This window comes from Anguilla rostrata, chromosome 2 (assembly GCF_018555375.3).
Source record: "Anguilla rostrata isolate EN2019 chromosome 2, ASM1855537v3, whole genome shotgun sequence".
NCBI classification, from domain to species: Eukaryota; Metazoa; Chordata; class Actinopteri; order Anguilliformes; family Anguillidae; genus Anguilla; species Anguilla rostrata.
Window position 1 is genome coordinate 40587856 of NC_057934.1, and position 27154 is coordinate 40615009.

General features: G+C 38.1%; 1 protein-coding gene across 4 annotated transcripts in view; it reads right to left on the reverse strand.

Annotated features, from left to right (window-relative positions):
- Positions 1 to 22869, reverse strand: part of LOC135248030 (leucine-rich repeat-containing protein 4B-like) — a 63090-nt gene extending 40221 nt beyond the window's left edge. For 2 of the 4 annotated variants that reach the window (XM_064322140.1, XM_064322137.1), the window contains exon 1: positions 22524 to 22869. The gene's annotated coding sequence lies outside the window, so the exon portion shown is untranslated. The other 2 variants (XM_064322138.1, XM_064322139.1) reach the window with 2 other exon arrangements.
- Between the last annotated feature and the right edge of the window lie 4285 nt (positions 22870 to 27154).

Sequence of the window (27154 nt, forward strand, 5' to 3'; positions counted from 1 at the left end):
CCACCTTGCTCACCAAAAATACATGCTGAACACAAAAGCAATAGCTTTCAACTAGAATTTTGCAAAAATGAATCATTTTGAATTGTAGATTCACAATCAGCAATTTTTTGTCCTAGGCTGAAAATATGCTTTTTAAGAATAAAATATTCAATATCTCCTTAAATGATTGCTTGAGGAATGTACATGAGAGAGTATAGGATAATGCTGACCCTACACTGGAGCACTTCTAGACAACTAAAGTCTGACACACTCTCACATTTAAAAACATTTATGGGTTTTTAGTCTTAGAGGTGCACACATCTTACGATTCTGCAAAGACTGCGAATCATGCAGCTTCACATTTATAAGACTCAAACAGGATTCTTTTGGAGATTTTTTTTTAACCTTCCGTTGTGCTGATGTCAGAAAAGACCTATTGGCTATTGGCAGTGTGGGATTATAATCACATCATTAACCATCACACACCTTTTGAGCCGAGACAAAAAACTTAAGGTAATATTAAACGTTTGATTTTGTCAGAACGGTCAAGACAAGAAAAAGACAGTCACAAATTAAGCCAGAACCATCTCAATACAATCTCACACTAATTGTGAGTCGGTAAGCCTGGCAAGATTTTACTACAACTGTGAAATCACTCAAAATATCACCAGGTGTAAGGCCAGTATAAGATATGTAACAACGGCCATGATTTCTAAAGTGATATTTCAACTCTGTACAGTATGACCAGCATTTTTCTCAAAAAACGAATCACGAATATCCAAGACACCTAAAATGCAACTACTCTACTTCTAAATGGTCTATAGGACCCCCTTGAAAATGAGATGCTACATCTCAAGGAGCTATCCTTTAAATAAAATTCAAATTCAAATTAAATGAATGTCAAAATCCATACTGTAGTAGGTCCCAGAACATTACACATATGGGGTTCTATTTTCACAGTCAACATACAAGTGACCAACATGACTAGTGACTCATGATTGTGGCAAATTAAGGCATGTCCAACTCAATTTCAGTAATTTTAGGACTCATTGTTATTTAGCATGATTGCACAGTATGCACACAATGAAACAAAATCACATTCACAAAAACAAAAAATAATCAACAGCTTTGAAAGACATAAAATATATTTGAGGAAATATATTTTGATTGTTACAGGACTGTAACTGGATTTTCCAGCAAGGAGGGTGGTTTGCCTGATATATACCAGCAGTTGTGTCTTTGCTCTGTTTTATGTGTTCAAACCCATCTGGCTGACTTGAGTCCCAAATTTGTCAACTTGACCCTTGCTTGGCTATATTACATAAATGACTTGACTTGAGTTAGACTTGGGTATTCCTGAATTGGACTTGATAAAGATGACTTGAAAATACTTACTGTAATGTGCTCTAGGGGCCAGAATTCCAGTGTCCTGAGATTGCTCAATTCAGACATTCATTGGCCAGATCTGGCATCTGAGTGAAGGGGCTAATTGATGTTTTTCTTTCCTTGCTTAGCATTTAATAAAATTTGCTGAAAAATCAATCCCAATGTTTGTTTTATTCTTTTGATAGCCATACTTTTCTTTACATGACATGATCATGTAACATCTTCTTAAATCTATGGATTATCTTGTGGATAAATGCAGGCTCTTCATTCTACATGCATGGATTCATGAAGGCTAAGCTAGGTTATGTCTATATACATCTTTTGTGTGAAAATATGGCAAAATAATGCATGTGAAAAAGCACAGGAACTGAATTAAGCACTGTGGGGTTAAGTTAAAAGTTATTCTTTGATTTTTACTCATATATTAGTTTGAATTATCTTACCAGGCATGAAGAAAGAGAATGCTACAATGTGGGACACAGATACTGAGACTTCCATTGTGGTCCTGAGGTAGATTGAAAATAAAATACAACAAAGACATTTTATTTGATTGTTTTTCCACTGTACTCTGTACAATCTATGTTAATTCATGTAAAGCTACTGTAATGAGGCTACACATTTTAAGTTCAATGTGAAAACAAACAATAGTACTCTTATGATTTACACTGAAGCAGTACTATTTTCCATACAAATAAGCAATTAATAAATTATGAATAAACTAATGAATAATAATTACTCATAATACTAAAAAAGTAACAATAACGTTTTTCAAGAAATTTAAATTTCTTGATTCAAATTTTGTGGTCAATTTATCATATTAATTCAGGAAACCACAAGCTTACAAAGATGTCCTGTATCAGTCCCTTTTCAACAAATATATAATTTTCTGGCATAAAAGTATAAGAAAATAAAATAAAAAAATAATTATTTGACATAAAACTTGCACAGTCCTTATAGACACACTCCCGACTGTGTCACCCATCCATATTTACAAAAATAGGTTTCTTGCTTACCCTAACCTTAACTAACCAGGTGAAGGTGAAAAATATTCCCTTTGTGCAGAACAATACTGCCAATTATGCTATTGCCTAAGCATGTTTGTGCTACTGTTGCCACTGAAGTAGGGCCCATGTATGGGTATGATCAGTTTGCCAAGCACAGCGTTGCATGGAGCTAGGCTTTAAGTGGTACTGACCATGCCACCCAAACATACAACCCAAAGTAAGTAAGCATAGTAAGATTCTAAAGTAAGCAGCTCAGTGCTTGGTTAGTGCTTTCTTCCAAAGAAACAAGGGTGCAGCTACTGATGTACCAACCCACAAAAGGGAACCCTTCTCTATGGACCAAACAGCAAATAGAAAGCCAGTACAAGGTCTTGGCCCACAGTGGCAATTAAAACTGCCAGAGAACTCAGTACATACGGGTGTTTGCTCGTGCCCTTGACCAAAGCTAGCTCTGATTGATACTTCCACTCTAATCTTCTATCTATCTTCTTTAATTGGATAAATAAATAATTGTCTCCCCATCTCAGCAATGTGGAGAAGAGTATGATGTAAAATAGCTGACCTGCATCGCCCATATGTGCAGCTGACACTGGTGGCTCAGGTAATTCATACCCAGCTCAATCTACTAGGGAAATACTTTGAAATCTTTGAGAAGAGATTTATTAAAGAAAGTTGTCAACATTATTAACCAACGTAACAACTGAATCTATCTACAGAAAATTTTTGTATGCTCATATTATTCAAGGATAAACATGAGAGATACCAGTTTATCTAATTTATTTCCATGTTACAAGTTATTGGATAAACTCCCTGTTTCAATATATATTTAGCATTTACATGCTGTTATCCAGAGTGACTTGTTCAGCCTACATTCTTTTACATTATAATCCATTAATACAGTTGGAGGGATTTCATCTGTGTTGGGGGGACATCTGTGTCCCATCATGCACCAGTGACCCCCTCTGATTAATCAGACCCCCACAGTCTAACAGCACAAGCTACATATTAAATGTTCCCCTCCAACTTAATTATCTGTGCTTGCCTGGAGTGAAAAAAAACGGTGGTTTATGATCTCAAGTTTTGGAGGAGAGCTCATGCTTGTCTGTATTCTCCCAAATGGCTAGAAGAGGCTGCAGTGATGAGCACTTTAGATCATTTAAAATTTTAAGTGCTAGCAGTAAGCTCATGAAAGTATTCTTAAGAAGAGGCCATGTCTTGTAACCAGATTAGTCAGTGAATAATCTGTGATAGTATAAACTAGGAGGTCCTAGAACTTTCGCCTGAAAACAGGGAACCCAGAAAGTTTCTCAGTTTGGCACTAATGTTATAAAGAACATGTAACATTTCTTAATGAACTGATCCATCTGACTGCAACCCCACCCCACATATTAATCCATAGAAATATAATTGATATCACACTCAAATTCATATTTTTAAAATTGCCAACCCACATTCATTAATTAATAATGTGAAGACTGTTCCACTTTTTCTTGTTCAGTGGTGTAAATTTGATTCCAAAAGGGGGACACATTTAAAGGTACTAGAGATATGAATATGTGTGTCTTTTTGGATGTAAAATAAATACAATTTCTGATCCTAAAAGACCAATAGCTCCCTATTCAATCAAAATTCTTAGAAAAATGGTTTTACTTATTGATTAAACATTGAAGGTTGCTCATCCAGTTAAAACACTTCAGCACTTCAAATTGCACCAGCAGCTATACGTTCATTGCTGTCAATTCTCTGTATGTTTGGTCATAATGCCCTTTTAAAAATAACTACCATTTAATCATGTGTGCTATGTTTAATAATCTGTATGGCCGTGCTGTCGCCCTTGCTTTTGGAAACAATTCTATAGAGTGGTTTTTAACTGTATGTCAGGGTGGTGATTTTCAGCAGTGTTTTCCCACAGTATTTCCATCACTTGGACACATACTCTTGGTAGCTGGCTTGTCTCCCAGCTCTTTTATGTCATGCTTCCAAACATTCATGTCAACCACAACCCTGCTGTGTACAGTCACAACAACCTAGCAGCAGAACATCCTTGGGTAGTTCCAGTATATTAGTAATGTTGATTGGAGAAGGATTAGCGTTTCTTCGGTGATCACTTTAGCTGCCATTCAGCCTTAGTAAGCTAACTTTAGGAAAGACAGAAATGTATAAATAGGCCTATATCCAGAAATGTAGGCCTAACAGCCATCCACATATAATCAAAGATTTAGAGAGGGCAACCAAAGATTTTATTTACTCAAAGCAACATAAATATTGTGATTAAAATATTAGTACAATATTAGTATGTATTGAGGACATACACTGTCCTTAGGTGGAGTTTTAATATGATACACTGACAATTTTTGAAACTTTAACCCTTTAAGTTTGTTTTATGGATGTGCACCAGCTGTTCCACTCTTACTTCACTCTAGCCTTCGCACAGGTGAAGTTGCCCTTGATATCAGCGTTGATAATCATTGTAATTATTTTAAAAATCACATCACATCAGCGGATCCCGACCACCTTCACCCTACAGCACTTGACAACATGGCTCTGCATTGTGTTTATGTGCTTTGTTTAGCAGCTAATGTTTTTATTTTTTAAAAGCCTAGCCTTTATCTTCAATGTTGCCTGCTTTGGATATCTGACTATTACATTCAGCTCAATATATACATATACGACAAATACAACAACACTAGATGTCTCTCAGCATGTGTCAGGCACAAGGGGATCTTCAGACTTGTTCGCTAGCTGCACTGTCTATTTCATCTGAGACATGAAGGCTTCATATGTTGATCAAAGAGATAGTCATTACAGCAATCTCCCCAACTGAGCAGTTGTCTGGGTGCTACACAACACAATCCTTATGTGTATACATGCTGTGACTGGTCAGAGTAATGTGGGCATTAGAAAAAATATGTCTTAAAATGTCATTGGCTGTTCTAGTCTCATTTGAAATAAAACAATATGTGGATTTTTTTACCAAATCATGCCACAAGGATTGTCTCAAAAATCCACAAATAAATGCAAGCAACCAGTGACGCACAAATGTGAACCAGCTGCATTTATTTGTGATATAACCTGGAGAAGTTTCTGACATTGCTCCTAATTTGTATATTATTGCTTTAACTATGAAAATGTTTTGTGGTCAATAAATTTACCAAATGCATCTGCCTCACCTGACCTTTCTAAGAAAGCAATGTTATCTCAATTTACATTAAAACTTGTTCAAATCTCTTAAAAGCCTATGAAATTCTGAAATGGAGGGACCTGGACCTTACTAAGGCAATGCACTTCCAAATTTGACTATGATAGATGCAGACAGATAAACCGGCATACAGTCTGTTTGAATGCACAATTTGAGTTTTTCTCTGTGAATTTGTAGCCCTGAAGCTAACTAGCAATGCAAAAACGTATCAACCCAAATTAAATAATAGTGCATTAACACTGAATGCAAAAGGGGTTCTGACTGTCTCTGTGTACATCTATGCTCAATGGTAACAATTAATTGAGACTATGTCTTCCGGATATTGCATTGCTGTCTGTGTTGCTGAGGCCCTTCCATCTTCCAAAGAACTCCCCCAAATATTTGTTACCATTGTATACATACACCCCAAAGCAGATGCTAAATCAGTTGCTGACACAATTCTTACAGAGACACAAAATATGCAATCAATCTCTCCCAATGATCCGGTCTTTATGCTGGAAAACTTGTAACCACTCCAATTTGAAGAAATCTAGCAGTTTTTCTCAATATGTAATGTAACTTGTTATACATGCTGCAACAAAACTTTAGATCACTGCTATGGGCTGATTAAGGGAGCATACAAGACTGTCATGGTCCATGTTGAGGAAGGAAATAGGTCCAGAAAAGACTAGTTAAGGCTAGTTAAGGTCTTTACTGAGGTTAGTCTCTTCAGCCCTACAAGGATGTTTTGAGTGCACGATGAGTACCATGAGTCCTCTCACAATATAGGTGAACTCACTGATGTTGTTTGCTGTTATTTTTCCCTTTGTAGTGACTCTGTAATCCCAAACAAAGTGATAAAAATCTCCCCAAATAACAAGCTTTGGGTACCTAAAGGTCTAAAGGCTAATTCATAAAATGAGGCTAACGTTTAAGGATGTGGACGCAAGTAAACATAGGCAGACTAAAAAGCAACTGAGATCAGGCCAAACTGAAGAACAGCGAAAGATTGAGTTGGAGCTTACAAATAACGCAAGTGCTTTAGGGGTATCAGCTTGTATGGCACTGACTTGAAGAACTGGCAGATGAATTGAATGATTTTTATCTGAGATTCGATCACCCATATACATCTGACATTAATGAGTTATGAGAGAAGACAAAAGCTGGTCCCTCATTTCTTTTTAATATCAATAGTATTAAAAACATTTTGCAGCATCAACATCATCAGGTCCTGGTCTGACAACATTTGTGGCCAGGTTTGCAAGATATGTGCTGTACAACTTTCTCGTGTCTTGTGTTCCATTTTTATGTTATCTCTCCAACTGCAGAGGGTTCCAGAATATGGAAACATTCTACAACTAGCCCTGGAGCCAAGAACAATACTCTCATGGTGTTAAATGATTTTATGAAAACATTTAAGAAACAAATTATAAGGGAAGTCTTGCGGCAGGTGGAGGACATGCTAGATCCCCTGAAATGTGCTTACTGGTCCAGGAGCATAGAAGATGTTACCTAAGTCTTAGAAGTCTTAGGTTGGATTTTAGACTTCTTAACTGACAGATCTCTGTTGGTGAGGCAGGTCAGAGCACCATTGGTCATAAGGCGGAATTCTTCAATGCCCACTGGAAATTTCTTCAGCATGCATTCATTCACAATATATGGAATGATCTGACCTTGGTTGCCACAATCACATTCTGAGTTGTCCTGGAGCTTCCACTTGAAGACATGGTGTGCAGTCCTGGCATGTAGGCTGTGGATCCTCTTGAGGGCAATCCACTTTCAAATGTCAAGGTTGAGTCCTGGAGCCATCAAGGTAGGATCTTGCACATGCTTCTTGGCAAAAGCCAGGTTTTCCCAGAGATTGCACCAAGCCACCTTTGGATCAAATTCTGCTTCATTCAAAGTATCTACAGTGACCCAGAAGGATTTGCCTGATTTCCCAGGATAGGCAGATTCTCTTGTAGGGATGGGTAATGAATTGATCGATTACTTGTCACATACCTGTACGTGCCTACATGACCTTTATAATTAAGGCTGTCTATGCATGTATAACTGTGTTTGAACTTGGCTCCACTTATTAATTTATCAAACAGTATGTAAAAATGAAGAAACGTTAAAATAGAGCATATTTCTTCATCTAATATGAACAGGATAAAGCAAATCAATTTTGAAATGCATGTTTTGATTGCAACCATGCTGTTTTTTGGTAAGCTGTTTTATAAGCGGGATAATGTCTGAGGGGCTGAGCATTACACAGTTTGAATGCACAGAGGGAAATTGCCAAAGGCAAATGTAAAACTCCGTCAAGTCAATTGTAATGAAAACTTTAATTTCAAAATATGCAATGGAAATATTACTTAAGTATTCCAGCAAATATCCTATACCCAGTACCACTTATAGCAACCATCATATTTCTAGTACCTCAATCAGGTTACCTAATGTTAAAATCCAGTTTGGTTTTTAGTCAAAATGGTCTCACAGTATGCTTGGATATCTAGCCAGCCAACTACTGCATTATATAAAAAATATTAAAATATAAATATAGCCAAGCTATAGCTAGACTAGCTATTCTCTACACAGTCATTTGTGGACATCAAGCTAACACTGTTGCGAGGATGATATTGTAAGTACAGGCTTGCTTACAAATTTCCACTTTATTTATCGAGTTAGTGATGCACATTAATTTAGAATGGTGACAGAACTTTTGCATATGATGCTTTCATATGCTGCTAGTTGTGTACTTGGATTTGTCAATCAACACATTAAATGCAATGTAGGGATGTTAACAATTTATTGTTGATCGATTGATTATTCTTCATTACACATTCATGTGGATCAAGCTATTTTGGGTAACCTAACATTGCACCCCTCTTTTGGAGAAAATGTAGAGATTAAACTAGTCCATCGGATGGAGATGTATGTTTTAACCTACTGAGAGACTTGGACATCTACATTTGGGTACTGATGCAGATACAGTCAGTAATGCGTCCTAGGCAGAGTCAGCAAGAGGGAAAAGAATCCCACGTCGATCGCTGTTCTTAAGAGGGACCCATTAAAAATCAAGCTATATATCATTGCTATTTCACTTTAATATCAGCAAACTTAACTGTAATTTAAATATGCTATATTTATTATATTTAAATTGATCTCTTATTTAATTTTAATATCACAATAATATTGAGAGTATTCTCTCTCCACAATTCTGGATATGAGTAGAGTACATACAATTGTTGGGGGGGGGGGGGGGGGTTAAAAGGGAAAGCAAATTCAGTGCTAGTCAAAACTAGTTACAACTACACAGATTACACAAACCAATCAGATTACATGATATTTTTCTCAGCCAGTCTCACACAACTATAACTAATTTTTAATATGATTTACAGACATAGAGTCAAGTCTAGTCCTGTTTAGAAGGGCGCAAGACTAATGGTGTACGGACGTCCCGGGGACGAAAAAAAAAATGTTCGGGAGGATCAGAAACCATCCCCAGGACACCTTTCGTATGACAGGGCGAAAGTTTTCTTTTTTTTTTTTTTTTTGTTTCTTTTATCCTCATTTGTCACATTACTCAGATTGAGCCAACTGAGCACCCAGCCACTTTCTCTAGTTGACGCTGGCTGACACTGGCAGACAGTATGTGAAAGAGGTGCAAAAATAATATGTCAACAAATCTAATTCCCGCAGTGCCGGCCATTGCGGCCAACCTTCCTCGTACAACAATCATTACTAGCTCAATGCAACGTGTCCCACTATCTGAAGAAAACAGGTATACAGGGGTGTTATTTCAGGAAAAACTTGGAGATGACAAAAAATTGCACAATCAGTTTTTGGTTGCAGAACAGACAACATGTCTATAACAGTGTTTAAGAGACCAGTTATATATCCAAACTCATTCTTATATTCCCAATGTTATATTGACAAGGGGAGTTCACATGAAAATAGTAACTCTAAACATGGTATGAAGCAATAACAAGATGTCCAGTAATACTTGCTGAACATAAACTAAACTAGATGTACTGCAGGATGCCACGTGTGGAACGACGCATAGCTACAGCGTTGAGCAACATAAGCTACCGTAGCCACCGAGTCCGCTAAACTTGATTTTAGCCTTTTATTCCCCCTGAAGTCACTTGAAAGAAATAAGAAGTCGAGGGTTGCGGTTTTGGGCAAGGACACTAGCTTTCTTATTAATTCTATTATTAATTTAGGTATTCAACCCCCAGTGCCGGTCTGCAATCATGAAACCCAACCATCGAATCGTAAATCCTGTAGTCGATTGTTTATCGTACCTAATCGTTAGCTGAGTGTATCTTTATGTCCTAATTGAACAGTGATATTCAGACAGTCAGCTGTTTCTAAATCTGATGGTGAAGATTCACCAACATTAGCATACTAACAAAAAAACGGACAGTAGTATTCTGCAAATTAGCATAGCCTATTATAGCAATGCAAGCAACAGCCTCATAGCTAGGAATACTGGTTGCCAAGGTACTTTTGACTACAAATTCTATTTTTAGTTACAGCTGTCCTATAGTGCCACCAATAATGTTTTGGACAAAGACATATATTTTTCTTGATTTGGTTCTGTTCTTCACAATTTTAGATTTGTAATCAAACAATTCACATGGGGTTAAAGTGCAAATTCTCAGATTTTACTATAGGGTATTTTTCAGGCATTTTGGTTTCACCATGTAGAAATTATAGCACTGTTTATACATCCATCCCAATTTCAACTTTTCAAATTTCGGACAGTCCACATTCAGTCTGGAGCCGTGTGGTATAGACATATTTTCAGTTTCTCTCTTCACCTATACTTGTTGCCAATTTTCCTCCTGTTTTCTTTTCCCCTTCCTGTTCTTCATATTATTAACCCTTCCATGCTTGTTGAATTTGTGGAACATTTTATAAAAACATGAAGTTCATGGCTTCTTAACATTCAATTCATTCACTAACCTCTGGAGGAATTTTTTCTTAAATCTATTTTAATATTTGCAACTGCAGTGCCATCTGAATCCAGTACAGCTATGAATTTAGTAGGACTTAATGGGACAATATTAATAGCTAGCCAGCTATAGCTATTCACCTTGTAAAATCACACACTGCCTCTACTCCGAGCAATTTAACCATTACCCCACTACTTCTTCGTTTTTGAAACTTTAAACAAATCTTTTCCACTTTTGATAACGATGCCTGTCTATCTGACTGTCATACCAATTGGTTTCCCATTTAAATACACTGGCTAGTGTACCACATCTACAATCTACACATTTATAATTCCCAGAAATACAGTCTTAATTATATCTTTAAATAATCAGAATCTCTTCAGCCAAAATAAATTCTGAGGTTTTTTCATTGTTGCTTAAAGCTTCTTAATGCTGCAGATATGCATTTCTTCAGTTTAAAAAGGATGCCATCTTGCCCCTGACAAAGGCAGTAGTATTGTTCTTCTCCCTCACTACATCTTTTGATACCACTTTTACTTATTTCCAGTCAAAAATTACCTCTTCACCATAAATTTATTAGAAAATGCTATCATTATACAACCCCCACTTTATCACCTGTTTGACCTTGGTTTCTACCGAGCATTGCAAATACCACTGACAGTAGACACGGCATGAATTAACTTCAGATTCCGATGCCAATATTGACGTTTAAAGAAGCTTCTTATTCAGGTACAGTGCAATGCACTGAAAATTAGCATTCCCTGATAGGCAAGCCTTATGTTCCCATGAGACTGGGGTCACAGGAAAGACTGCTTTTGACTGCAATGTTCTGCATGGTCTTGGTTTACACTTACAAATCATTCACATGTGCAGGCAACACAGCTAAGTGAATCCTGATTATGCTTGATCAAAACATTTCCTCACAACACCACAATACACCTGTGTTTTCGTCGACCTGACTATGTAAAATATTATACATAGTCACAGTGTATTTAACTTGCACACTGCAGTCAACTCATGCACGTTCCTTGTGGTGAAATGACATTCATTGCCATTTTTCAGGGTTTGTAATCAGAAGCTAAACCGTGTCTCAAATGACCCATGTTGTTTGCACTGTGAAAGATCACTGTGTTATTCTTACTATTCTTTGCCTCCACATCTCAAGTTAAGTGCTGCACAACTTTCTAACCCCTTAACTATCTATGTCAAGTGGAAATAATCTATGTCAAAAAGGGCCAAATCTACTCCTGGGGAAATTTGAAACAACAGTGTAAAGACATGTTTCTAACTATATAAGGCATTTTATCTGAGATGGGTATGAAAATAATGAAATTGAGAAATCTCCTTCAATCGATTCAAAACCTCAGCATTGCCGTTAAAAAGCTTCCATTTCAAATGGATAATATAATCACAATTTGGCTTATGTAGGCAAGGCCTGCAAGCTGAATGCTTAGAGAAAAAATGCAAATTTAGGTTAGATTTAATTTATTCATGAAAGCGATTATTTTTTACTTATTTTGCTGATGCACACATCCGCACAAACTTGTCAACAAGACGATGAAACTCACATGTTCACACTACTGCCCACATAAATCTACACAGATGCTACCAAAAGACACTGCAACATAAACAGACTTGTCATATTGCAATATACCCTCTTCTCAATAAGTCACCCATGCATACACCACAGATGCATCACTCTCATTCCCCCCACTAAGGCAACAGTATTTCAAAGCATTTTCCCACCTCATTCCTACAGTGGATGTGTAACTGGAATTTGAATTCAATTTGGTGTTTTCATAGAAGCCATCATGTGTACATATACAGCCGGGTGACAAATTAAAGGAAAAACCAACATAAAGTGTCTTAGTAAGGTTATGGGCCACCATGGGCCACCAGAATAGCTTCAGTGTGCCTTGGCCTAGATTCTGCAAGTCTCTGGAACTCTACTGGAAGGACAGAACACCATTCTTCCAAAAAGATATTCCCTCATTTGGTATTTTGATAATGGCGGTGGAGAGTGCTGTCTAAGGCTGGATTCAAACCAGATCAGCTTGCTGCAGGGTTGTGCGGCAAAAACGGCTGTCTTCCCATTCATTTGAATGGGGGTAGTGCGTTTAGGCTGCGGCAGTGGTTGACCGCATGGGGTGCCGAAAAAAAACGCAGCGGCCTGCGGCAAGAAAGTTGAACCCGATTCAACTTTTGCCAGAACACAACCCGACGTCACGCTGCAGTGGCCAATCATGTAAGTTGTTTAAATTACCATGTAGCAGTCCGCTGTTTACCGAGCAACTGTCAGATGAATTACTGACGCGATTCATTTCCTAAGATTTGCTTTTATTATCATCATCGTGATTTGACAGTACCTGGTAATGGGACGAGTACCGAAACAATAATTACTAGCCAAATATCAACTCCGAACGTCAGAATTAAACTGTATAAAAGATTCGCTATTTAGCAGTTCTTGCATGTTAGTTTATTGTACCTAGCACTATGGAGTTCATGGACCAAACGATGATACTCTCCCAGTTGTGTCCTCGCTTGGTTTATTTCGTGTACCCAGCTTCGACGTCTGCGTCTGCCTGGCAGTCTACACTGCAAAATAATGATAGCAAGAAGCTTCCTTCGGTTTGCGTTTTTGTCCATTTTTTTTTTTTGAGTTAGCGGACAGGAAATGAAGGGGGGGGAGTTAAAGTTCACAACACGACGTCACACAAATGGGCCATGTAGTGACACGCCCACACCACCGCACAACCCTGCGGCAAGGTGCCGCACTGCCTGATTTGGTGTGAATGCAGCCTAACACGTCAGTCCAAAATCTCCCATAGGTGTTCAGCTGGGTTGAGATCGGGTGACTGCGAAGACCATAGCATATGCTTCACATCATTTTCAAACTCAACGAACCATTCAGTGACCCCTCATGCCCTGAGGATGGGGGCATTGTCATCCTGAAAGAGACCACTCCCATCAGGATATAAATGTGTTAAATGTTTAGAATAAAGGTGATCACTCAGAATAACTTGGTATTGATTTACAGTGACCCTTCCATCTAAGAGGACAAGTGGACCCAAACCATGCCAGGAAAATTCCCCCCACAGCATAGCAGAGCCACAGGACCCCCTCACTGTAGGGGTCAAGCATTCAGGCCTGTACTGTTCTCTTGGTATACGCCACACATGCACTCACCCACTTGTCGAGACTTTGGTGAAGGATGACTCATCTAACCCATATCACTTTTTCCACATCTCTGTAAACCATTGCCTAAGGTTTTTGCACCATTGAACTCTCAGATGAGAAATCTGTCTTTTAATGAGGTGTATGCACTGCAATCCAACTATAATAGCCCTCTCTATGTAGTTGTCGACAGACTGTTCTTGCTGACACAGTCTGATCATGTCCTGCATTGACATTCTCAGTCACCTGAGGAAGAGTTGCTCTTCTGTTTTTCCTTATATATGCACGAGCATCAGTCATCAAATGTGCGCTTTTGACCACAATGTCCGCCCCTATTTACTGATGTCTTTCCCATTGATCTATAGGCACATGCCACTTTAGTCACTGTTTCTATTGAAACATTAGTCAGCTGAGCAGTCTTTGTTAATGAAGCTCCTGCCATCTGTGCCCCAAAAAGTAACCCTCGTTCAAAGTCACAAAGTCTTTTACTCTTGCCATCTTGATCCAAAATCATGGTCAAGCGCACCTGATCAGCATTTTTATACATGCCACAGAGCATTATAGGATGGTAATTGCTTAATTGTATCATGGAGTACACCTGTATGGAAGCAGCTGTATTCGTTATGTTTCTCCACTCATTTATTCAGATTTTTCCTTTAACACCCATCTTTATTTTCAGTGTGTTTTTCCTGACTAGGCTTAAGTTAGTTGATTTTAACAATTCTGGCTAAAACCCTTGCTCAAGAACTACAAACACATTCACTACATGGCCAAAAGTATGTGGACACCTGACATCCAACATCTAATCCAAAATTATGGTCATTAATATACAGTTGGTCCACCCTTTGCTACTATAACAACCTCTTCTGGAAGGATTTATGCTAGATGTTGGAGCATTTGTGCAGGGATTTGCTTCCATTCATCCAGAAGAGCATTAGTGTGGATGGGCACTGATTGGGTGATCAGGCCTGGCTTCCAGTTGGCTTTCCAACTGATCCCAAAGGTGTTGATTGGGGTTGAGGTCAGGCCTCTGTGCAGGCCAGTCAAGTTCTTCTACACCGATCTCAACAAAACTATTTATATATGGACCTCGCTGTGTGCCCAGGGGGACTGTCATGCTGAAACAGAAAAGGGCCTTCCCCAAACTGTTGCCACAATTTTGCAAGCACAGATTCATCCAGAATGTCAGTGAACAAAATGTTCCTTCACAGGAACTAAGGGGCTTATCCCAAACCATGAAAAACAGTCTCAGATCAAGGGGTGTTCAGATACTTTTGGTCATATAGTGTACAATACCAAAAACCTTTCTTGGATAACCTAAAATCTCCCTCAATCCCTATATTCCTTGATAGACCTAGATCACAGTGCATGCACTACAACAGTTATGTGCTTGAGTTTCTTTTTTTTCTTTTTTTTTTGCTGTAGTTGTGAATGGATTTGGTGCAGGAATGAAAGTCAAAATGAAATATTACCTTGCTTGATATATGGCATTAGTGTGAGATTTAAAAAAAGAAAAACTGGTGAAAGTGTGACCTACAGTATGCAAATTGTTAATGAAACACCCCCTTCAGACTGGTTGGAGCTAACTAGCTAGGCACCATGAAAATGTTAAATTTAAGTTAATTAAACAAAATCAAAGGTTTATTTAAATCAAGCAGGCTAGCTATCAGCTAATTTATCATAGCGTTAGCATAAAAGATTTTTCAAAAATTGCATATGCCTCCTGTTTTCTGAAAGAAAACTTCCCAGGGAGTGAAATCTTGTCATTCACTTCACTTTGTCACCACTCCTCATCTTTATACCTCATCCTTACACCTCCTGTATCATCATATCACCTCATTTCACCTCTTTTATGTACCACCAATCCAGATGCCTTTAATCTCTTGAAATGACAGGGCTGTATATTACTTCCTCTCAAATCCCTGTAAACTGCTTCCATTTCTCCATTACCTTTGGCTAATTGTCATACTATCCCCTTCTACCAAATTTTTTCTCTAACAAGTCGAGCCCTCACTCACAGTTTTTTTACTATACAAATATTCATTCATTTGCACCAAACACAAACATACACAAACAACCACACACTAATTATGTTAAAACAGACAAAACTATCCATTTAGACAACATTCATACAGTGCCTTTCCATGATTATCCAACGGAAGATCATCTTTTAATGCTTAGTGCGTTGCTACTGCTTAACTAATGCAAATAAATGATGTCCCTATACACTACACCAGTCTTTTAAAACTCCAGGGTCCCATGAATACATGTTTTAATCCCACATCTTCTGTCTTTTTACTATAGGTTGTATTCACTCTAACCGCAATATCTTGCATCATTGAAAAGCATTTAAATTATTCAAGTAAATAGTGCATGTTTCCAGTTATTTACATTGCATTTTACATTAATTACAAAAACCAGAATATACTGAGAAGTTAAAACATTCTGTAAATACAACACTAAAATCTAAAGACAGGGTGCATTGCAACTGACCACTCACAAAAGTGTTGCACCCCCCCTCCACCTTAGTTAATGTTACCAAGTCAGTCAAGATTTCACCAAAGATTCTACCACTACTACTACAATTTCTCTCAATAACAATCTGCCAGAAATAATAAACCAAACTACTCTGATACTGGACTTATTCAAAAGATGGACTTGTTAAAATTCCATTACATTTTAACCAGTCCATCTAGTTTACCGTGAATGGTTTGCTAGGTTTTGCAACAGGGATGTTTTATAGGTGTGTCATAGGGCAGGAATGTTGGCCCTGCTAGGAAGATGGGACTGACTGTAACATTTTTCAAGGACTTAAATATTTAATTGGCTACACTACAAAGGTGCACACAATCACTCTCAGTTGTAATACCAGCAATGTTCTGAATCTGGATATTTAGTTCTGCCCTATTTCTGTTTTAAAATGTCTGCATAACATTTTGGTGCCTTGAATATATGCTTATTTTCCTGAAGGCAGCAACCGGGTCTGCAATGTGTTGTCCACCTGTAGATATACATGATTTTCAAGTATCAGCATTAACAGATAAGGGGAGACTACAAAAGCCCTAAATTAGCACCCCGAGATAGCTAAATGAGAGAAATCTCACTGGTAGATGGGTATCTAGGAGCATACATGTTCCTACACAGCTAACTAAGGCAGATAAATATCACTTATTTAACCTAACTTTGAACTATAACTAGATAGCTGTAACATCACACCTAGTAACACTTTACATATTTTTCCCAGTACTCATAAAAACATCCTTAGGTTAACTTCTCCCAAGTCAGGTTGACACATACCCGGGGGTCTGTGTGAATTGTAAAAACTTCAAGGACTGTCCAACTGGTCACTATGACAATGAGTAGGCTGATTGGGAATTGCCGGCTAGCTATCAAACATTTTGTGCAATCAAAATCATACATTCCTAAAAGTTATTTTATATAATAAAGAAAACAAATACTCTGATATTAAGCTTATTTTATTAACTTGAGATTTTACTTTTTTTCTCTCCTGAAAGCAGCACAGTCCTTATACTGGCCATGCCAGTGGCATTTGGTTTTGGTTATTTAGATACTATATTTATCTTCACTGTAACATAACATGGAACTTACATTTTTAAAAATCAGCAGAGGGACCATTCAGGCCATTCGGATGTGAACTTGAAGTGAATATCCATACAGCACAGATGGGTTGTGTCAGACCTCCAGCACTCCTACTTAGAATTTACATATGTCACATCAAAATAAATTTTATAATTTGTCTTCTTATGTTTTTGAAACATGTAAGAATATATTTATCTTGTGGCTTAATGGAAACTTTGAATGCAAGAAAAAACTAACTGGGTCATGAGACACTGCTCAATATCAAACAACTGTTGTTAAGGTTGCTATGTACTGATTGGTTAAATTCTCTGTCAGTCACAGTATCAAAGAACATTTGTGAATTGTCAGTGCTTTCAAAGCAGCAAAGTAAAGGTAAAGTATTTTCTTTTTGAACATGTCACTGAAAGCTTTTTCTCATCTTATTGTGGCTTGCAATCTCCTTTTCACTCTCAGGAAGCTTAGCAGAACCCCATGTTAACAGCAAATATGATGGAAGCTGATCAACAATAGTAGCACCATAATTTATCCTGAACTGGCTCTATAAAATAGAAAATGGCTTCCATTATAAATGGACCGCTGAATGAAAATCATAATCTTTTAAGTTATTCCAGTTATGCTGCAAATCTATTCATGGTTCCCCCAAAGCAAACCATGATGTAGCATGAGCATCCCAATGCAGGTTGTGCTCTTCAGGCCTCTTATGTTACGCAAGACTTGGCCTGATAGCAACATGTACCTATGTCTATGAGAAGCCATCTATTGACCATGAATGCATTGTAATACACCAGATATGGCTCTCTGAAACTTACCCCTACTCTGACAAGCTGTGGGATGTTTTGGTATTTATAATTATTTGGACTATTTGGAGTTAACAATGCACATTTAGAAACAATACTGGCCGGTAGGTATTGCAGAATCCATTCCTGCCACTGTGTAACAAAGCAGTGTGTAGAGCAGTGGTGTCAAACTCGTGCCATGGAGGGCCGTGTGTATGCAGGTTTTCATTCCAACCAATTAATGCTGCCTTAATTGAGTCCAATTACTCATTCAGCCATATGCGTTTAACTGCATTGAAGCACAGAATATAAGAAAATTTTTATTTAGACAATGCGGGTCACCATAGACGTCAGGTCACCATTGTGCACAAACCTGCATCCCTAATTCAGCAAATAATTTAACTAATTATATAATCAAGATCTGAGGCTGGAATGAAAACCTGCATACACACGGCCCTCCATGGCACGAGTTTGACACCACTGGTGTAGAGTGTAATTTACTAACATGCACAATCAATTATAACTTGCCAGGAAAAACTACTTATTCCTTAATATGCTGCAGCTAATCATACAATACTTCAAGTCTGGCTCCTTATGCTTAGACTGAATATTACACTATTTTTTCTTACACTTATATACATACACATGCACACACATGCATGAACATATGTGCACACACACACACACACTGTATATACACAGTTAAAAGCAAAAGTACTGGGACAGTCACACAACTGTTGTTGTTTTGACTCTGTGTCCCTGCACATTGGATTAGAAATAAAACAATGAATATGAGGTGAACATGCAGCATGTCCATTTTAAAGGTATTTACAGCCATACTGGGTGTAGAAATGACAGCCCTTTTCATACAGACCCCCCATTTTAGGGGAGCAAACGTCATGGCACAATTAGATGCTCAGCTATGTGACTGCATCATTAGTTCATACACAAAAAAGCTTTAAAAAACAGTCTAGAGATTATTATAGGTGTGGAATTTGCATTTGGAGTCTGCTGCTGTTGTCTCTCAATGTGAGGACCAAGTAACTATCAATGCCAGTAAAGCAGGCCAATCAGAGACATAGCATTGGGTGTTTGAAAATCAGCTGTTTGATACATTGTTTGGAAGCAAGAATACACTGGTGGGCTCAGCAGTAGCAAACAACCAGTAGGCCATGGAAGACCATTATTTTGGATGACCAAAGAATATGTTCAATTCAGAAAAAAAAACCTTTTCACCTGTTGAACAGATCAAGAACTCTCTCCAGGATGTAGGAATAGATGTGTCAAAGACCGAAAAAGACTATACCAACATAATCTCAGAGGGTTCACTGCAAGATACAACCCACTGGTAAGCCTCAAGAACATAATGGCCAGGTTACAGTTTGCTTAAAATTACATAAAGAAAACTGTACAGTTCTGGGACAAAAAAGTCTGTGCACAGCTGAGAAACATATTACCCTCTGCCAAAGTGATGAAAAAGGTAAGCAGAGAAAGAAAGGAACTGCTCCAGATCCAAAGCACCCCCCCCCAACCCCGGATCTGTAAAACATGGTAGAAGTAGTGTTATGGCTTGGGCAAGACTGATGGGTGTAACTGGCTCAATTGCCTTCAGTGATTATGTGGCTGTTGACAGCAGCAGGAGGATGAATTCTGAAGTATACATCTCTGCTCAGATCCAAAAACTCAAAACTCATCGGATGTTCTTTACTTTGCAGCAGGACAATGACCCTAAACATACTGCTAAAGCAACCAAGGAGTTTTTCAGGGTCAAAAAGTGTAATGTTGAGTGGCCAAGTCAATCACCCATCCTGAATCCAACTGAACGTGCGTTTCACTTGCTGAAGACAGACTGAAGGCAAAAACGGCCAAGAAACAATCACAAACTGAAGATGGCTGCAGTACAGACCTGGCAGAGCATCAGCAGGGAAGATATCCAGTGTCTGGTGATGTCTATGGGTCACAGACTTCAGGCAGTCATTGAATGCAAAGGATTTAGAACCAAGTACTGAATATGACAACTATTTCAGATTATGTTCATTTGGCCCATTATTTCTGATCCTCAAAAAAGGGGGCCTATGTATAAAAAGGGCTGTAATTCCTACAAAGATCACCCAATATGGATGTAAATACCTTCAAATTGTACCTGGTGGTCTGCACTCTGATGTCATATTCATTATTTTATTTCAAATCCAATGTGATATTTAAAATCATATGTATATACATATCTGACTTTTCTAATAAAAGGTTATAAGAGTGTATCACCTTCATACACTGCCCATGCACCATTCTCATGCTCCTCTGTTAAAATTGCAGACAATAAGCAATGTGACGGCATCAGGATTAATGATATAATTTAGCCATTATTCTCTAATGACTGAAGATAGAATTCCATATGAAATCATATCATGTACAACTTAAGAGAAGTCTTTGACTTTTTGACTTAAGTGTTAGGTCTATGCATAATACAATAATGCAATATGAGGCAACTATGCTATAAATTACATATTTGGAGAATAGATTATGCCAATTGTATCAGTCTGAGTAATTTATTGGAATCTTAAGAACGAAGTAAATTTATGGAAGTAGATATGATACATTTAACAAGACTTTGGCCTGCTTCATTGCCACTTAACCCTAAGTCCACATCCCTGCTTACTATTCAAAATAAAACGACTCAACAGCACAGCATTTCTGTTGCACAAATGCACAAACTCAGCATAAATGTATAATACATCTGTGGTGATCAGCGTGCTCCAAAAACATTCTAATGCAGTGCCCAAACTCAATGTGTGGCAAAATAACATAATGTCAATTTATGAAATAATTAAGAATTTACTTCTTTCTGAGTAAATGTACTTTAGATAATAATATGCAGAGTAGCAGCTAGTTAAGAGTAGCTAATATTGGAACAAAGAAAGATTAAATGAAGGTCAAGGCGCTTAAGGAACAACGACAATTTAAGCACTACTAATGAGAAATACAATGTGGCATTTTGCAATGCTCAGGTGTAGGTTTTCGTTCATCAAGGTTAAGATCACATATTTTTAGTAGTAGTAGGTTGGAATCACTGGGAGGAGTGGTGGGTATTATACTCACAAAGACCATCACAACCCATCAACTCAAAAAATGGAGTCTGTATGCTTAAAATTTTTTGGTGTAGGCCGCGCACCTATTTCCCAGTCTGTTTTCCGCATTTTAGTGAAAGATGGAGGGGGGGGGGGGAGCTTTCACAATAAAATCACCAACCTCACATCAAAAACAGTATATAATGTTGACCGCGACGATACTGGCACAGGTCATAAACCCCACTCAGTTCGTCATTTCCCTCTCTATATTACCCATTCCCCTCCTCAGAATATGGCTCTATTTTCTCAGTATTGCTAATGAATTGGAACGCACCGTCGTCTTGACAAGGTTTAAATAAATAATCAAGCCAGTTTCATAGAAATATCCCGAGCTCTGCATGCTAGTTATAAATACATGTATTTTCTGGAATTTGACCGAAATTCTGAGAATATGCCTATTTCGACACATACGTTTATTACACAAGGATTTGCGTTTAAGCTGCTGCCTGTTCACAGACGCGGCATCACCAAGAATTACACGAATAAATACAGAAAAACGCCCATGAATAAAACATAATCGCTGGTCAGGATCGCAGTAATCGAACACGCTTTCTCCCTACATGGATTCTCGTAGGCTACATACGATATCAGTTAACTCATGTAAATTTTTTATTTGTTGAAAATGAACATATCTTTCGCTTATTTCCCGTCAGCACAAATGTTTGATAATTAAGCTATATTATGTATATCTTAATGTTTATCCTAATTTAGATACGAATATAGCTATATTATGGCCCTGTAAAATATTAGCCAGCTTGACAAATGCAATCGCTCTCACACAGGCATACACTACACACAGACTGCCGCATTAATTCTTTTTTAACGATTTCCACAAACCGCCATTTGAAGAACTACGCTATTGAACACGCACACGCACACGCACACGCATACACACACACACACACACACACACACACACATATATATATATATATATATATATATATATATATATATATATATATATATATATATATATACACACACACACACACACACCACATACAAGCTTTACAATGACAATGTTTTCTTAATGGTCATATTGCACATTTGCAGCCTGCCACTACATGCGCAAAGGTGTCTATTTTCTGCCATAGCCTATTCACCATACCTCTTCGCTCGTCTTTTCCTTCAACAGCAGCAGCGTGCATTCGATGTCTTCTCTACCCCTGGCTTTCTCCTTCTCCCTTGCTTGCTCTTAACCCTCCCTCTCTCCCTCAGATTGATTCACCCTTTTGCAAGGCTTCGACCACAACGCTTCTCGTTCTCCAATGTATTGGAGAAGGGACAATCAGACGGCTGAATAAAATAGATAAATCTATAGATGGAAATTAAGAGAAGAAGAGAAAAGGACATACCAATTTGACGAAGAATGTTAATTACAATTCGGAAAAATGGAAAACGGGCCAAAATGAAGAAAATCGTCCTCCCATCTTCGCAGGCAGAGCACGCGAGTGCGCTTGAAAGGGGAAAAAACGCCGCAACTAGCGGTCCAGCATAAACTGCACCTCTACGCCAGATCCGTAGCTCTGCAGTTGAACGGCACAAACACAGCACACACTATGACCGACTGGGATCAACCAGTCTAGGGAGGAAACCTATTCAGAATTGGATATAGGCTACATAAAACCAGCTACATTAATGCGCTGACATCTAATTTCCGCCAATCATTCTCTTCTACAGTATAGACTAGCTGTTAAGGTCGATGCCTACAATTGTACTCTGTGTGGTGTGTTCCACAGCCACATAGCCTATAGTATGCAACACATCCCCTGATAAAATCAATCAGTATTCCGTCCTCATCCGACTTTAACCCAAGCCATTTAGATATTGTGGCCACTTATCGAAATTACGGCAAACAGTGAATGAAATATATGAACAGGGAGATGGTTTTATCACTTGTTGAGGGAAAAGAAGTGTTGAAGGGAAAGTCGCAGGCAACAGGCAGCAAGCTATATCGCGCGGAGGGAGGGTGTGTGCCAGACTAGAATAACGGAATACGTGAACTACGGGGAAAAAAAACACCTGTGCACAGACAAATAGTCATCTTACACGCCGCACAACCTGCAATACATGATACAATAGTCAGGTAATTTATAAAGCGCCCTGTTGCACCGTAGATAACATGCCATATTTTCCGTTGGTTATTTGAACTAGCCTGCACTTTCAAGCAAGACCAATTATGTCAATCGATGCTCTTTGCTGTATGATGCACAACCCCCCAAACGCGATTGTGTTTTTAGTATGACTGAATGTGTGAGATGTTCCGTGTGTATGTTGCAAATTGCAGGGAAAAATGTTCTAAATATATACGGTTCTGTATTAAATTGAAGTAGCCAACTGATGCGGTTTTACTGGAGAGACAGGAAGATGGAATGAGTACACAGAGCTCTTGGCGTTCCCCTTGGCAACCATCAAGCGCAATTGCTGTACTGTTTTATCCTTGCTCATACTGTCATTTACTGAGCCGACAATCACAAACCTATTCCTTTTTTCTAGTGTATGTAACCTGCCTATAAGGCATTGGTGCGCAGTAAAACATTCAGTGTTAAATCAACTCCTACGGAGTAGGCCTACATATGGTCCCATTGTACTCGTATGTACTCTGTTAGAGTTGAATTAACACTGGGCGTTTTACAGTGTTTGGTTGAAACAGCAGAAAAAAATATTTCTGCAGTCACTGTCCTGTGTTGGTACGTTTATGTAAAATGCAGTGTTTTATGTACTGATGGCATGTATGTTGATCACTGTAAGGGTCAGTGCAATAAAAGCTCCATTGTTTATTTTCGGTGTGACACCACTCCTGGAAGCTATTGTTTTCAGAATGCCGGTCCCTGATGTGAGTACCAGAGTTGAAGTCAGCTTGTCAATGGCAGATAATCACTGTTTTTTGATGCCGTTTGGAGTATTTAGTGCAAAAGAGCTAATGGGAGAGTGAGTGCTTGGGAATGAGTTGTAAACATACCAAAGTGATTTTACAATTGTTTAAGAAGTCTGAATGGCTCAAGTATTAATTTGTTTAAATGTAACGGGAACCATATTAAATGATAATGTATTCTTGGTTTTCATGATTTTGTATTTATTTATTTATTTATTATTTTTTAGCTTTGCTATTTATTCCTAGCTTATGGATTCAATTGAGTGTGTCACCTATAAAGACACTTTCACCCTGCAACAGAATCAACCTTATTACTGGCTACTGCTAGAACGCTCTTAATTTCATTGGGAGCCCACCAGTAGCCAAAGCAGCACTTTTGAAACTGCCTTTTATACGACAACAAAGGTACTTTAAATGAGGCTCTGAGTCAAAGATTTTGCAGCATGAATGGAGCCAGTGAATCACTAGCAGTCTTATGATGTGTGCATCGATGCATCAAATATGGTATCATACTGTAAGCACCTGATTGGATTACCCTATCACAGCTCAAAAAGGTTCATGGTCTCTTCCTTACCTACCTGTTATTGTTTTCCTGTTTGTTTGTTTTAGTATTTAGCTATCATTTTTCCAAGTGTCCTTCATTGACTCACAGCTTCATGCAGCGTCCCACTCTTTGTGAACCATGCCATGAAGGATCTCTGAAATTCCATAACTTACAGAATTGACTATTGGTGTTTTATCACAATAAATATGAAGACCATTTGCTTCAATCGAGAGCAGTTTGATATAACCAGGGATGGGCAGTACTTCAAGCAGATATATTTAAAATATACATTTGTATATGTGTAATTAAACTGATATATTAGTTTGCCTTTTTTGTATTTTTAATATCTCTGTGGCACCTACAAAGCAACCTACAGTACACCATCACTGTTTTGGCTGCAATTTATAGAAACATTTATTTGGGAGGAAATTTGTATTTTTAACAAGACTGTGGTTTTATCCTTATCTCTGAGCATGGAGATTTCCAACAATAAACCATACTACATCACATGCAAAATGTCACATTACAATAAATGTTGTGTCCATACCATTAGAGAGCATTAGCCCTCTTACAGTATGTACAAAACATTGCTTGTAATTAACCATTATTGGTTAAAAACAATGTCTAGAGTCTATTTTCAAAATCTCAAACAAAGTTATTTAAGTTGAGCGATTACTGACATGGCCTTGCCAGGCATATTTGTGAAGATTAACACTTATATGAGACAATGTCTCATATATATATATATATATATATATATATATATATATATATATATATATATATATATATATATATATTATTATTATTTTTTAACTAATGTTTTAATTTATTATAAACAACTGCCTATTTTGTTCCATTGATTTACATTGTGGAAATAATGAAATCGTTTTCTTTTTCATTTTTTCATTCAATGATTTTGCTTTAGATATAGAGCACTTTTATGAAATGCAGTAATGTATACAGACCAAAAATACAGTAGTTCTCACCTTTGGTTTGACCCCTGAAAAATTTACCTGAATTTCACTGGTATGTGGGTAGTTACCATGTTGTTGCAGTCAATGTGTCTCTTTAATTTAATGAATTAAGAGACAAGTGAAAATGAGGTTGACTACTGCTACAGAAAGAGTTTCTGTGGGAATCTAGGAAAGAGTTTCTGTGGGAATCTAGGGCAGCCAGTTCTTGGGCACACAAACAAGTTAAGGAATATGGAAGTATATTTCTTCTACACTGCCCATAGGCTTTTATAAAGAGAGCTTGAGACAGTTATCTCTATGGTACTGCTCACACTTTGTGACAAAAAACTTGGGCACAGCCATGCCATCTTTTTCATGGGATGGCTTCTAGAAAGTGAATCTGAGAAAGTGATATCCTTTCAAACTCAGTCAAGCATAAAGGAATTATGAGTGGCCTGACATTTAATATACAGAAATTCAAATGTAAGAATGGAAAGTCACATTAACATCAAGGTTTATTTCAAACGTGTGTTTTTTATCTGCTCTTGGAAATTACGAGTTCCATTAGGCTAGTACTAGGAATAGGTGGAATGATATGAACAGTAAAAAAACAGAGGGTAAGAGTGAGAAAAATATAAAAGATACAGCTAAAAGAAAATAATGTCTGTGAGTGCAGTGAAAATGGAACGATAGAAAGACAGTCAATGAGGGAAGTGGTGAAAATAAGAAGGGGTGAACAAAAGAGTGACTGATGGTACTTTGATAACATTCTATATTCAGGCTCTGATAATCACTCATCTCTCTCCCTCTATTTTTGTACTAGCATGTGTCTGTGTCTTCACCATGGAACTCCCATTCCTCTCCCAATCTACTGATCTCTTACAAATTATGGCTGAAATACGGATGGAATGCAGGACAGCATGCTCACATCAATTTATTTTCACAGAAATCCAGCACCCATAAGATGGTTTGCACTTTGGAGAGATCTTAGTACCCCGGACAGACGCCTCCTCCCCTTGGCCTGTAAGTTCCAGTGCTATTATCATGATGAAGATGATGGCTGCTGCTAGCTGTGCAGAAGCATCCTGTGGATTTGAAGCAGGACAGGGCCATCTTATTGCAGGGTGCAGCTGGGCCTTGAGTCCGCTTACACCAACTGCATCCTTATTTCCCTCCTCTAAGCTGAAATGTGAATCGCTCCCTCCACTCCCTCCGTCTGTTTGTCCTCACCCCCTATGCCCATCTCCACCCCCCCCCCCCCCCCAGACATGCTCTCGCTCTTTCTGCAGCATACAATAGAACACTCACAAGACTGATTCCACAGCTACGCAATTACTTCCTTCTCCAAATCTCCTTCCCCTGTTCGCGTCTCCTCCCCCTCCACTTTTATGCAGTAGTGAGCATTGTTCATAACCTATAGCTTTCACCACAAATTCTAAACCAATGTGTAAATGTGTACTCCACTCTTACACTCCGTTCCTTTGCATCTAGCACTGCCCTCCCTTCTCTCTCTCTCTCCCTCTCTCTCTCTCTCTCTCTCTCTCTCACGCTATTAAATTTCCAGTCACACAACAGTGCAGTGGATATCCCTCCCTCCTTCTCCCTCTTCCC